The sequence below is a fragment of the Parus major genome, chromosome Z (assembly GCF_001522545.3).
Source record: "Parus major isolate Abel chromosome Z, Parus_major1.1, whole genome shotgun sequence".
Lineage (NCBI taxonomy): Eukaryota > Metazoa > Chordata > Aves > Passeriformes > Paridae > Parus > Parus major.
The window spans coordinates 58583351-58596084 of NC_031799.1; the positions used below are offsets into that span (position 1 = coordinate 58583351).

General features: G+C 37.9%; 1 long non-coding RNA gene across 2 annotated transcripts in view; it reads left to right on the forward strand.

Moving 5' to 3' along the window:
• LOC107198440 overlaps nt 1-12734 on the forward strand; it is a 38960-nt gene that overhangs the window by 8297 nt on the left and 17929 nt on the right. Inside the window, exons 2-3 of one of the 2 annotated variants that reach the window (XR_004495487.1) lie at nt 4244-4439; nt 8937-12024. This is a non-coding gene — a long non-coding RNA (uncharacterized LOC107198440). The remainder of the gene's footprint in view (nt 1-4243; nt 4440-8936; nt 12025-12734) is intronic. The other variant, XR_004495488.1, reaches the window with a different exon arrangement.

The window sequence follows — 12734 nt, forward strand, 5'->3', positions numbered from 1 at the left end:
CGGAACTATTTGAACAACAGTGTTACTATAAACTGATTCATAACAACAGTTCAGGGATTTCTGTGAAGGTGTATGTGCTTATTGGTGTTGTTTTCAGTTATTTTCCATTCAGTCTTCTTCAGACGGTAAACTGCATATGTGAAATAACAGCTGTGCTTGTGACAAACCCATATTCCTCATGATGGTTTCAGTGGTGACTGTAGAGGAATTTTAGTTGGGCTGTCCTGTAGAAATGGGCTAGAGATGGCTCGTGCTCAAAAATGATAAGAAGATTTTTTCATGTTTGCTTGGACTGTACTGTCTGACACAGTACACAATTTAGGATACTGGCATCTAAAGAGACCTGGACTTTTTTCAAGAGAAAAGTAATACAGTTAAAAGTTCTTTCTAGAGAGTAAAGTTAAACATTCAAGTAGAGCTGTTTACAAAGAAATATTTTCTAGTAGAGTCTAAATGATTTGGTTCTCAGAATGACAAAAAAAATCCCCAGAGAAAACCACCAAAGTCAAGCTGAAACAAAACCCAAAATCTTAATTTGAATTTGAATTTTTGAGAATATTGTAAGATTTTTTCCTAAATTTGATGTTTATTTAAAAGCTAATAAAGTCAGATAAGAGAATTAGAATATACCATAATATAATAAAAAATAATCAATTTCTATGTAGACTAGACTAAATTATTTTATGTCAAAAGCTAGAGAATGAATGCTTCTAAATATAGTGCATTGGAATTTTCTTATCAGTTAATTTTTTAGAAGCTCTACACTTAAGAGCACCATAGTAACAGCTCTGCAATCTGATATTTCATTACACTTAATCCTCTGAGAGCTTCACTGAAAACATTTCCTCTGGGATCAGAGAGACTAGAAATCAATTCTGATAATATTAGAACAAATTTAAAGATCAAAACTCCCTAGAAAGTATGTAATGAAAAAACAAAGAAATCTTTATTCCTTGTCTAGTCTTTTTCACCTCTTTTCTACTTCGTTGTGCTCTAAACAAATATTTTTGTCTTGCAAATGTTAATATCTTGAAAGATTTTATAAATATGTGGCTGAAATCATTCACTCTGAATTATGTATTTAAGCTACTACTATTTGCAAAGTAGACTGTGAGAAGGTCAAAGTAACTGATGATATTGAGATATTGAAGGCATCTTTGCCAATCACTTGTGGTTTGGGCATACGTGTCCAGGGTACATCAAGTCTCTATTGAGGGCTGAATCTGAATATTATTTATTCCCCCCCCCAAATAAGCCCAATGTTTATGATGATGAGAGAAGCACTCAAAGCACAAGTCCAGCTATAGTCCCTGTCCTGTGGTTTACTGAGGAAGAATTCTTTTTACATGGTTGATGTCACCTGACCCTGCAACTGCCTGCTCCAGCACCAGCAAAGTCCACCCAAGCTTTTTTTTCTAATATATTGCAGTCTTTAAACAAGGGTTAGGTTGCCCTAATTATATGGTTAAGAAACATATCATATGTCACAGACCACCTTGGCATTCCTGAAGGGGGGCCAACAGAAATGTTACACTTTGTCGTCAGCTGAAGCTGTCCTTTAAGAGTACAAGCAGCACTGGTGGTAGATGAAATAGCCTGAATTCTCACGTGGCCTTTTCTTTCAGAAAACAGCTCACATTTCTGCAAACACTGCTGCATCTGAGTGCAGTCATGCTAGAAGAAAAAACATAATCAAATATTTTATAAAAATGAAAGACGTAAAATCAGTGCTCTGTAAAATTAAAACATGGATTCACCATCTTTTGTATCATTAGGATGCATCCTTCCACCCTGCCATGTACACTTAGTCCAGAAGGATGGCTAGAAAGGGCCAGTCAACTTCAAAGTTGTCTGGAGAATGCTCAGTAATATGTCTCAGCCTGTCAAAACACTCTACTCTTTGACAAAGCAGATAGTATCTTTTTTGAAACTTACCTAGTTCTGGCATAAAGCAATGAGAATGTATGTGGGGTGAATGCACATGGAGTACAAGAAAGGTAGGAAGGAGCAGCAGAAAGGTGCTTTTGGGCAGCAGAAAGGAAGTGAAAAAGAAAATATTTAGAAAAGGCAAGTTGCTCTGACCCCTCCAAGGGGTGTAGTTAATCCGAGAGATGACAAAATCTTTAAAATTATTAATGAGATTTCAGAATGGCCTTTTGTAAAAGATAGAACCTACCAAAAGACCTTAAAGGGGAATTATAGATGTCATAGAAAGTCTCATTTTAATGTTATTTTGTCTTGGTTTAGAGATGACCTGAATTTTAAACCTTGTTGTAGCTTATATGTTATGTGCCTTATAATCTCTTAAATGGAAAGTGGCTGTTAGTCTCTAATATTTTTCTACTGTTCTTGAAGATATAAGGTGCATGTGGTGAGATAACGCCATAATTAAGCAAAATTCACAGTGCCAAACCAGCAATCCAAGATCAGAATGGCCTCTAAATATACAATAATAATACTTTCCAATCCATTCCATTAAGTATGACATTTCAGGACATCCTTTTGCTGTCCTTCTCACCTGAACATCTCAAAACATTCAAGTTGTATTAATAAGGAATGAATGAACATTTACAACTGTGAATACACTGCAATAAATATTGTCAAGAAAATTTATGAAAATGACAAAAAAGAAATAATAGCAAGATTTGGAACCATCCAAAATCACAATTCTTCTTGTTTAATTCCATTTTTAGACCTTGACACAAGTGAGGCTCTCATGTGAGCTCAGAGTGACAGTTAAACAATATTTTTTCACATCTTCAGCACATACAAATAAGTACCCTGTGCAATTTTCCCAAACTGTACACAAGGAACTAGTATTTTCTGGGCAGTAAATTCCTGCCAGGGGTGGGAAAATTTTAGCACTTTCACCTGAAAAATCACCAGTCCAGCAGACAGAATATGAGTCATTTAAGTCTTCTATATGAGAAGGAAAAAATGAAAAAATGTCCAGCCATTTTCTTGGTTTTAAGTATTAGTAGCAAAGAAAAAGGAAATTTGCCACTTTAACAACCCATCCCACAATTTTAAAAGACTTTAAAAGAGTGCACAGCCTTGGTAATGTTGATACTCCCAGACTAGAGTAGAAAGCTGAGTGCTACTCCATCATGATGTAAAAATGAGTCAACAGTGGGTTATGACCCATCACAAACAACTTTTGGTGATGCCATGCAGAAGTAGAAGCAGGAAAGGATTGAGTGAGGACAGCATGTTTCACCTGAGGCTGAAGCATCTCTAATGAAACACTTGCTCTTTATATTTAGGGGAGTTCTTCTGAGGCTGAACACTGTAGAGTAGTGTGGCCCAAAGCCATGACATTGTTTTAGACTCTTCATACCACTGTGGACAGGTTATATTCTCGTATTCAGGCGGGATTTTCGGTGGGTTATGAAGTCAGTTGTGAGCCAGATCTTACCTCCAAGAACAGTGAAAAGCGTGTCATTTACTGCTTGTCTTTGTGGGCTTGGCACACAGAAGAACACACTGACGCATGGTTGTGTAGGATGACCATGCCCTTTTGGAAGAGGCAGAAGACTGCAGTGTTATGGGGTGAGGCAGAATGGCTGAAGAGTATGTGTCTCTCCAAAGAACAAGGCTGTCCAAAATGGCTTCTAAATAAAGGTGTTGAGCTGTGACAATACTAAACATACTAAACATAGAAAGTAAACCTCCATAAACAAAGAAAAAAATCATGCCTGTCATGGATTACAGATGAAGCTTCAGATGCTGCATTTCTATATTTTTGTTGCATTCCTCCATGATCTGGGTTATGCTGCATCACAATGATTAGCTTAATGTCTCCATTTAGCCCTCCAATGTGGTGTGAATAGTTTAACTCTGATGCACAGTCCATTTTCACTGGTGTTTCAACTACATTTCATCATGCTGGGAGAAATGAGTCTTTGAATAGTTCTGAGGACAGCTGTAAAGAGGATAGGCATGTTTCCTCATTGTTTTGTCAACATGTGTGATGGTGTTCCTCTTTCAAGCACTGTCAACCCAATTTGTAGAAGACTTGGAGTAAGTATTTAAGAGGTTTGCTATGTTCTTGTTCAAAGGTTACTTCCTGACTCTGGACTGCCAGGGATGTATGAACCTGAATGGTGACTAATGTTTCTATGCATAGACACAGTCAAGTAACTTAGGCAAGGAAAACCCTTCCACAATTTTCCTTTTCACACATGCTGAAAGGAGAAAGATTTACCTCTCACTCTACACTTATATTTTTCTGGTATCAATACAGGGGACCCCCAGGGAGGAATTTTAGAGGTGACCTTCAATAGCACGTATCATGAACTTGAGAGGACAAACACAACCTATAGACCTTCCTGTGGTTAAAATATTGCTGTTCCTGGATACCTGGCTACTGCATAACTAGACTATTTTAAGCCCTGAGTACATTGCATTTGTTCCCATAACAAATCTACTGCAACAGAACTGTAAGTATTACTATGAACTTTTTCACTGATCACCATTGTTTTGTACATTAAAAAATATGGGCTGCTAGTATACATTATTCAAACTCCTTGCAGTCCTCAGTTAATCCAGTTAGAGTGACTTGGGTATTGCACGTATCTGCTGGCCCCCGGCAGACCTCCTGGCAGGTGATGTGGCTCTGTTTTCCCTTAAGAATTCCACAGAAACATGTGCTGTGTAATGTAATCCTTCACTGTTTCCTTTCTAAGCCTACAAATTACCATTGTGAAGAGAAAAAAAGTTGATATTAATATAGTCTAAGGCTGCTTAGTTTACTAGTTAGTGGTTAATTTATTTACTATCCAGGTTAAAACGGAGAAATACTATTTCAATGGAAGTAAGTTCTGGTCTGATAAATGGAGGTAGTCGCCCATTCCCAACTTGCAGGAATAAGCTCATAAACATCTCTCTTAAAATGACAGAGATTTCAGGAGTTCTGGCATGTATACAAAGGCATTGACACAGCGAAGGTTAGCCTTAGGGTGAGACTTGAACCTAGGAGAAATGGAAATCTTTAACCATTGCTTAGGTCATGGAAAAAGATCAAGCTTTCAGCTCTCGGATATCTGTGCCTGTGTGCACAACAACTGCATACCTCCTAAGCCTATGTTCCCTCCCCCTGCCCCAAGCTACAGCAGTGCAGGCAGTTCCCAGCCCTTGATTCCTGATATGCCAACATATGTTGGCAGAGCTTCACTTTGAACAAATTTAAATTTCTCTTGGGAGCAGGTTTCACTGGTCTGGGAAAGTAACAGACTGTTCTCTGCTTCCCTCTTCTACATGTGAGTATATATCCATCCTGTATCCTGTACGTTGGCTCTGACACACACATATATATATATATGTGTATTTATATGAGGTGAAGCCAAATTTCAGAGCCACTCATTGTTCAAATGCCTATACAATTATAGTGTCATATCTAATTTCAATCTTTGGAACAGGAATGATAAAAAAAAAATTAAAAGTAGCAAAAAATTTCAATAATGTGGACATTTGTTTTCAAATCTTTGGGAAATCCAGCAGTGTGTTAGGGTTTTACTTTTTCTAGGTTTGCAAAAATCTGCTTCCTTATTTGCATGAATAGGAAGTAACATGGGCACAATAGCTACAAGAACGCTGTAAGATGTGACATTGTTCCTGGTCAGGACTCACTTCCAGTTGATCCTGTCCTTATCCCAAAACACTATACAAGGAAGAGTACATGAATCTTACACATTTACAGGAATGCCCTCCTCTCAGCTGTTGGGGTTCTGTCATGGTCAATCTCCTTAGGCCTTCCATCTCTTTAAAGAGTATTAAGGAAGTATTTCATTAAAACGCTGCTATTTCTTTGTGGCAATTTCCTTTCAAAATGAATTTGAGAACAGTAGGATTGGATTTTACTGGTTTTGGAGACTCTGCCTAAAGGCAATGCATCCCTAATAAGTGTTTCCACATACTTAGGCGTCACTTTAAGGTCAAGTTGGTAACACAATAATGATATAGTTTGATAGGTAACTGGAAAAGGGGAGCTGGATTAGAGCACAACACTGTGTAGAAAATACCTCTGCGCACTGTGGCAGTGTTGCATACTGTGATGCAAAGTTCATTCATGCCATACAGTTATGGAAGAGAGTAGGACACAAAAAAGAAGGCTACAATGAGGAAAAAGTACAGTGTCTCTTGCTTCTGGAAAATTTACAGGTGCCTCAAATTAAGGGTTCCATTATGGTAATGGAGTAAGTTTCTGAAAAATGTAGATTAAGTGGCTTCACAACTCTGGGTACTTAAAATAAGGCATGAGCAGAAGCTTCCTGCTGGTTTCAAAGGTTGTGTGTCCAGTCACAGATGAGTCAGTGTTTAAATAGCAGATTCTGATGAGAGCAGAAATGGAAGAGTGCTTTGAACACTTGAGCAGAACTCCAAGCTGTGACAAGTAGCTCCCATGCCTTACTGACATTTTGTGTAGACTGTGCGAGATTTATTTGTGCAATCCCTGCTATTTCCTGTTGTACTTTGAGGACATGAAGGAAGGTGCAGGAAAGGGAAAGCACTGTCAGATATAATCTTGCAGGATTGGATGTGGGAGAGGATCTTGACTCTATATGCCACTTGGCCTCAATTCTACACAGCCATCAGATGAACTTGTCATCCCATGTGTGCACTCAGAGCTCAGACTGAGTACAATGTTTGCACTTGAGCACTGTACAGACCATTGTGGACAGCTTTTGTTTTGTTTTAATTTTTCCGGTTTTGTTTTGACTCTGTTAATTTTTTTCTTTAATTTTAATCATAGAAGTAAATTAATTTCTCCTGTATTTTGTTAGACCTAGAATATCAGGAAACAGTGCCCACTTAGATCCTGATGAGCAGCTAGCAACCATATGTATCCCCAAAAGGATATACCCATTCTTCTTGCTTTACCTTTTTTGTGAGGGTCTTTAAAATGTTGACATTTGCAAAGTTAACACTGTTAAAAAGCAAGAGGTATATTATCAATCTCACAGCTCTTTTTGTAATCAGATTACAATTTCCTGATTCAAATCCTTTATTGCTAATAGCTTTACTGATTTCAGAGGTTCTGAATTTGTCACAACTGTTCAAGCTTCACAAGCATATTTGAATCTGACCCATTATGACCCCACCTTTTCAGTAGATCAGCCTGATAGAGAAGCTTTGTACTTTTAGTTTTACCGAACACTTCTAGCATCCCTGGATATACTGGGAAAAAAATGTTTGGGCATTTTTTGTTATAGCATCCTTTCTTCCCCAAGAGAAATTGGATGCTGAATATATTTCCCTCTCTGTTCTTTATATAAAACAGGGTTTATATCTTCTCTCAGGAATAACAAAACAAAAATAAAAAGGCTCCTCACAATTCTTGATGAGATAAATCTTCCAGGGTTTGATCCCTTGGCAAAGGTCTGTGGTTTGGCTTTCTCTCTTACTGTTGTGTGAGTGCGCCTTGTTTTCTTTGATTTCACAGAACTATTGAAGTTTATCCATTAGCTTTTTTTTCAGTTGTAAGTTTCTGTTCCTTTACAAGTTACTTTATCATTTTGATTATTAAGTGCCCTCTTTTCTGCATGTATTGGCTACCTCATTTCCTCAGCACCAGACTCTGTGCGATGTACCTCTGCCATTTTACCCATGTTTTCTGTCTCTCTCCTAACTTCCATTTTTTAACCCTGTAACTATCATTCCTTGTTGTTAATGTTGCTTTTTGGAAAGTTGTACTCCTCTAAGTGAAACTGTCTTTTCTTTAATTTCCCCCACCCTTACCTTTTTTTTCATCTTTCACTCTTATTATAATTATTGTGATTTACGTCTGTGTTCCCATAACAAATAGCAACAATTGATTTCATTAGACATTTTGGAATCCATGTCAAAACAAGAATGGCATTCTCAAATAGCTACTGGTTTAGAAGACACTTCCTAATTTTTTAAATGAGAATGGAAGCAGCAACAATACCTCTCAGGGTACTTTCTTCAGTGAAATGAAGCAAATATTTTCAGTTAAAGGTTTTTGTCATAGAAGAAGACATTTTGGACCAAAAGAGAGAATTTGCTGTTTTGACAGTAGGTAAGTTATGACACAACTTCCCAGAGTTATATTGAAGACCTCTGTGGAAATAGTTATATATTTGTATAGAGAGTCCTTGTGACTTCTTGAGAGAACCTATCACTATGGTTTCCTCTGAATCTATTAATTTCTCATTGATTGAATGGGAGAAGTTCTGAGTGCTCAGCATAGGACCTGAAAATAGTTTTCAATTAAAGGACCTGTAAGATTTAAAGAAACCTGTAAGAGTTCATACCTACAAGAACTTGTGCTGCTGGCTTGTGAACTGGAGCTGCTTTGTGAATATTGGAACTTCTTGATTCCCAGCCCAACCAGTTGTAAAGTGGGCATGGAACAGAGAGCCAAGGACACCAATCTTAACAGCCTTCCTCATTTAAGCTGTTCCTACTCATTGTTACTTATCTCCTAGGGGACAGTAAAAAAAAAAATCTCAGCTAGTAACAACAGTGTCTATCATGGAAGTGCAAGTAATTTAGTGGTGAGCTGCTTTTGCAGATCAGAACCTGGATTTTTAGGACTAATTAATTTCATGCTCTCCAAAGAGCATTAGAAATGTTACTTAGTCTGGTTCTAAAAGAAATTTTTTCAAATATACTGGATTAAATAGAGTCTAGTCTACTAGACTCTGGTTAAACATATTTACTTTAATTAATGAAAATTAAAAGGAACATCTTAAACTCTAATTTGGTGTTCTGCCAATTTAAGCAAAGATGAATGAGGCATATTAAAAATGAACACAGTTCTTATTTTTGTGGGTTATATAGGCCTCTTTCTCACTACATACATTAGTTAGCAAAGTCTCCTTTCAGCACTGGAAATTTCATTATCACTTCTAGCTCAGGTTTTGTAGCACATTAAAGTTTCCAACACTTAATGACTATGGTTTCTTTCTTTGCAGGTTCACCTTGTGTGAAAGAGCATGGAAGAGGAAAGAAATGACAGTAAGGCTGAATTATGAACTCCCAAAAGCTGAGGACAGAAACTGCTTGTATTGTGAAAGCTGAATTCACTTCTCTTGATTAATGCTGGGCAACAGTGATCACACGCATGGGTTTGCTGGAACAGTTGTAGCTCATGTATTAATTGTTCCACTTTTCCAGTGCAATATTTTAAGAGTAACACAGACAGCACTGTAAAAATCTATCAGTTTGAAAACTAGTGTCAGAAGTTCCTCACTTTCCACTCTAGAATAGAGATCCCCCAGACTGCTTTACCAACAGTGAACTTCCTTCTCAGTTCTGACCTGTGCGCTCGTGGCACTTAGTTGGAGTATCAGCAGTGCCGTCACCATGTCCCCATGCTGTCCCTGCTACTGTTACCCTTATATCTGGTGGTTACTGAAGCCAATATACCTCAGGAACTTTTTAGGTACTTACCTGAGCACCTTAGTATCTCTGTGAGGGTCACTCAACTGTGGGACAACTGCAATTGTATCTCACAGAGATGTCACAGCTCTTAATTACACCATCTCCAGAGTGCTCCGAAGTTATCTGACAAAAGTGATTTCATTATGCAAATTTCTGCAGCAAAATAAACTAATCTAGATAGCAGAGGTCAGACCTGTCTGCCTACATTAACCTAAAGCCTGTGCTTTTCCTCTTTTCTGCACCATTAGCCAAAACAGATAGGGTTTGTTTTTCCTTTGATCCCATGGATTCAACAGTGAAAGACTATTCTCAGTTTGTCATCCTGAGCCTTCCCACTTTCCTGGTGATGTGACCCATGCTATGAGGAAGATCTGTAATTGTGGACAGATGCCTTTTTGAGGAATGTCCAGATACTGCAGGAGAGGTGGAAGAGGACTACACAGAAACCACTGACTCCCCAGAGCAGCAGCTGGGGCCTGGAAGTAGGCAGTGAGAAATAACTGTGTGAAGAGCAAGGATTTTTCAAAAGCTATGCATTAGAATTTCCACAAGGTGCTCTAAAGAGTCTTATTTTCTCAAGGGTAAATATTACAGGCTATTTTGAATAGCAATAAGACACTCTCTTTAATGGTGCTATCTCTGTGTAACATGAATTCTGTTTCTGTGCTATTTTCATATCAGTCTGTGCTATTGGGAATGACAATATTTCTATGCTCAGTCTTAAAAAAATTGGAAAACTGCTGCAAATGGGTTTTGTCAATGAAGAATAGGACTCTCTCAGGTTCCAGCAATGGGTTGCATGTACATTAGAGGTACCAAGTACATATACAAGACTGAGGGTAAAAACAGACTCAATGTGTCAAAATCAGTCAGCCCTTTTATTCTCCACATCTCAAAGCTCTTAACATACTTGGTAGTGAAATAAAACCAAATTGTGTCTGACTAGAAGATACAAAATCGAAGTGAATTGAAAAGGAAGTGAGACAGGAGACCCATTTCCTCAAAGTAGTCCCAGCTTGAATATTAGAAGGGAATGTTCCAGGATTTTTTTAAGCCCATTCTAAAACTTCTGGGGCTGGATACCAGCCAGCCTCCCTTGGTTATCTACCCCACTTCACAATATCCTCATGGGGAACAAGTTTCAAACTATATCTAGCCCAAACCTTTCTAACCATCTCTTGTCCTTTACTGTATGGTACTATAGACTATGCACTATTTTGAAAGACTTTTCTCCATCTCCTAGATGAGCCCCTGGTGCAGTGTCACCCTCATTTGGTGACATCTGAAAATTTCATGGAAGAGTGCTCCAGTGTCTTTTCCAGGACACTGATGGACACATGGTTGGTAAACAGGACAGGTCCCATATATTTGGACTAGCAGTCACCATTGATACTGCCTGTGATATTAAAACATCATGTTACTTGCTTTAAAGAGCAGAAACAAACTCTAAGACCTTGGATAAACTGGAAGACAAGAAATCTCACAGAGAAAATAACAGCAATGTTGATAAGATGTGAAGTGATTCTCCTCAGGAAACAGTCAATTCGCTAAGATTCATTATGCAAACTTAATGAATCTTTAACATTTACAGCTCCTGAAATTTATTGTTTCAGCCAGGCATTGATCACTAGTATATCTGACTAAAAACAACTAAAAGCTTAAGGGACATCATACACTTGGAGTCCTCCAAATTCCTTTAGCAAATCGATGAATAGAGAAATTAGGGTTGTTAGAAGCTAATCATCAAAATTCTGCTAAATCCTACTTTGATAATGTTATTGACATCTTAAGGACAATGTCAGCATAGTGCTCTGTGAGACAGGCTTCTCCAGAAACACTGTCAACCACAAACAGTACCAAGTTCCTGCACTGGAGCTCATGGATGCTAGTGTTTGAAGGCTTTCAGGGCAAGACACAAGGAAGTGTACTTAGCTCAGCACTGACTGTGCTTTCTCTTGTTTTGCTGTGCTAAACTCAACCTCCCCACCACCTCACTATACCAAGCTGCTTACATAGCCACATGTTGGTGTAGTACACAGTTTGTGTAGTACAGTGATTGTCCAAGCAAGGGCTCTTGCTTTTGTTGCTCTTGCCTGAACTTTTTGAACCAGCTAAAGGCTGGGGATGCTGTATAAATCACAAGATCGTGTCAGCAAGTTCTAGGTTAATGATTTCCTTTAAGCAAAGTCATATCTAATAATATATATAATAAAACAAAACAAATGTTTTGTTTTCCACTACTTTCAAATGTGCACAAAGTAAAAAAACAAAACTTATTCCTGTTTGAAGTTTTGTACATCATTACACTTATTTTGGAAGAATATTTTGGAAACTTTCCTATTAAACTCTTAAAGGTCACTCCTAAAACAAGGTACTCAAACATACCCAGGGGGATAACATAGTCCGTGTCATCCTACGAGCATGTAGCACCGATTTAATTCTATCATGTCTCTGTGCAGGTGTAGTAAACCCACTCCTAGAGGACTGCATTCCCCCCTTATCGTTGTGTGCCTCTGCACTTCTGTTCTAGCTGTCCGACATCCAGAAACTCCAGTATCCAGACATTGTTGGAAAAATATGAATGTTTCTTAGCTTTTGGGAGAGAGAATGAAATTAGAGGTAAGAAAACCTGGATGATATAATACAACAAACACAGATTGACTCTTATTGTTGTTGACAAATATTGAACCTAGATATCCACTTTTTGAATATATTCAGATACATGTGTGGTAACTCAGTAACTTCTAAAGGCTGCAGTTAAATTCTGCATTATAGAAAAAACAGCCTTCATATCTAGTCTTCGGGATTTTTTGGTATTGTTAGAAAACTATGCAATTGATGGACGTCCAAGAGGATAGTCACAAACCTGAAAATATATGCCTAAATATTTCTATCAGGTAACTTATTTCTATCAGGTTACCTACTATCAATATTATGTGCTGTAATAAATTACATCCAATTATTATCATTAAAATTATATATTAAATAGATGACTGGCTCTACTTAAAGAATACAGCTTTTCAGTGGTCCCACTGAATAAAGCAACTAAAGACTCTATTTTGTGAGAACTGCAATGACCCATCCTGCCTGCAGGAAAACATGCTTCCACTCTCCATGTGGAAGAAATACTTGAGTGACTTTGCAAAAAACAAACATTTAAATGCAGTTTCTCAGAAAGTTAGTATCGCTGTGACTGTGTAACTTGGAGGCTTTGTGTTTTCTCTGTCCTAGTGAGGCTGCTCTATTTATTTTTCTGGTGGGCCAGTTTATGCTGACACTTTAAAGGTTAAACCCCTTCCCCTTCCCCTTCCCCTTCCCCTTCCCCTTCC